Here is a 2,500-nt window from a genome sequence, read left to right as displayed (position 1 = left end):
ACCACAACACTGAAATATGTCACAAAAATAGACGACTTTACCAGGAGGATTCAGTTGTAGTTCAGGAGTCGTACTTTATATGTATATAGAAAATGGAACTGCGGAGAGGAGGTGGGGAGGGAGGGTGTGAGATGGGGAGGTGGGGAGGGAGGTGGAGAGGGAGGGGAGTGAAGGGGAGGTAGGAAGAGAGGGTGTGAGATGAGAAGGTGGAGAGGGAGGGTGTGAGATGGGGATGTGGGGAGGGAGGGAGAGAAGGGGAAGTGGGGAGGGAGGGGGAGAGATGGAGGGGGTTAAAGAGGGAGTGAAGATTGGGGAAGTTTAAGGGGGAAGGGGTTGAAGATAGAGGGGTGGGAGAGGGAGGAGGAGAGAAGGGAGAGGGGGTTAAAGGAGAGGGATGAAGAGGGGGTTAAAGGGGAGGGAGGGGGAAGGGAGAGGGGGTTAAAGAGGAGGGAGGGGAGAGAAGTGAGAAGGAAGAGGGTTAAAGGGGAAAGGTGATGATGGAGGGGATTAAAGAAGAGAAGGACAAGGAAAACATTAAGAAAAGGGGAGGGGAATGGAATATAGGAGAAGAAAGGAAAATAGAAAGGGGAAAGGGAAATGAAATGGGGAGGGAAGGGAAAAGACACGCAAGACGAAAGAAGAAAAGGAATTAAGAGGAATGGGGAATGTAAGACACGGGGAAAGGGGAAGACAAAAATAACAAGGGGAAGGGGAAAGGGCCAATCACAAGGGAAAGGGAGAAGACAAGACGAATCACAAATAGAAAGGAGGAAAGGTAGGCCGAATCGCAAAGGGTTAAAGAGAAAGAGGGGAGAGGGGAAAGGTTTAAACACAAATAGAAAGGAGAAAAGAAAGGGGTACAGACAAAGAGGGAAACGGGGAAGGTAAGATTCGCAAAGGGTTACAGATCAAGGGGGCAAAGGGGAAGGTAAGATCCACAAAGGGTTACAGATCAAGTGGGAAAAGGGGAAGGTAAGATCCACAAAGGGTTACAGATCAAGGGGGCAAAGGGGAAGGTAAGACGATCGCAAAGGGTTAAAGAGAAAGGGAAAAGGGGAAGGTAAGATTCACAAAGGTTTACAGATCAAGTGGGAAAAGGGGAAGACGATCGCAAAGCATTAAAAAGAAAGGATGGGGGGGTGGGGGGGGGAAGGGGGGGAAAGTGTTGTGACTCCCCCGCAGAGATTTACAACGCGCTTAACGAGTGGGCGTGTTTTACAGCACGACCGAACGACCAGGTGTGACGCTGAGGTGTCGGGGTCGTGGCAGTAAACCCGTGTGACGACCTGAGGGGGGAGACCGCCCCCGGAACGCTCCCGGGGGTGTCATCCGTCACTGCCACGTGTCAAGGCGGAAGTGACACCGGCTATGACACGCTCGCGCCCTCTCGTGTCCATGACCTATGACCTCGTGTAGTAATGAAAGGGAACTAGCTATGAGTTGATTGATAGTTAACTAATAATGAAGGTGAAATAGTTAGTAATTATTAGTTGATAATTAATAGTTAATAAAGGTAATACTGATGAAATGAAGTAATTAATTTAGAATTCTAGTTCTTATTTAATATGATATTAAGATGAATTAAAAAAAAAGAAAGAAACGCGAATAGTATAAAATCAACCAAATAATTAACATATTCTGCATTCAGTTTGATGAATTAAGAATATTAGGAAAATATGCCATAGAAAAAAAAGACATAAAGACACAAACAGGATAATGAAGACATCAAAAGAAGTAACGATGACGCAACACTTCCATGACGTCATTAAATTCCCAAGACGCCTCAGAAGGACACGACTCATCCCCTCCCCTCCCCCTCCCCCCCTCTCCCTCTTCCTCTTCCTCTTTCTTTCTTTTTTTTCTTTTTTTTTCTCTATCTCTATCTCTCTCTTTATTTATTTCTCTCGCTCTCTATTTATTTATTTATTTATGTTTTCTTTCTCTCTCTTTCTCTCTCTCTCTCTCTCTCTCTCTCTCTCTCTCTCTCTCTCTCTCTCTCTCTCTCTCTATCTCTCTCTCTCTCTCTCTTTCCACCTCCTCTCTCTCTCCCCCCCCCTCTCTCCCCCCCTCCCTGCTCCCCCTCTCTCTCTCTCTCTCTCTCCCCCTCTCTCTCCCCCTCTTTCCCCTGTCTCCCCTCCCTCCCCCCCTTCCTCCCTCCCTCTCCCTCCCCCTCCCCCTCCCCCTCCCCTACTCCCTCTCCCTCTCCCTCTCCCCACCCCATCCCGAACCGATGACGTCACAAATCAGAGGGGAAAGGGAGGGGGGGAAGGTTGTTGGAAGATGGGGAAGAGGGATAGAGGAAGAGAGTGGGGGGGGGGGGGGGTAAAGGATAGCGAATGGGAGGATGAGAGAGGAGGAGATAGAGGAGAAGAGGATTGAAGAGGGGAGGGGGTAAAAGGTAAAAAGGAATAGGGAAGGGGAAGAGAAGAAGGGAGAATGGGGAATTCGAGAGAGGGGATGGGATAACGGGGAAGGATGAAGGGAATAGGGATGGAATAGG

Source organism: Penaeus vannamei, chromosome 14 (assembly GCF_042767895.1).
Source record: "Penaeus vannamei isolate JL-2024 chromosome 14, ASM4276789v1, whole genome shotgun sequence".
Classification (NCBI taxonomy): domain Eukaryota; kingdom Metazoa; phylum Arthropoda; class Malacostraca; order Decapoda; family Penaeidae; genus Penaeus; species Penaeus vannamei.
The sequence above is the reverse complement of the archived record's forward strand: the minus strand, read 5'-3'. Positions refer to the sequence as shown.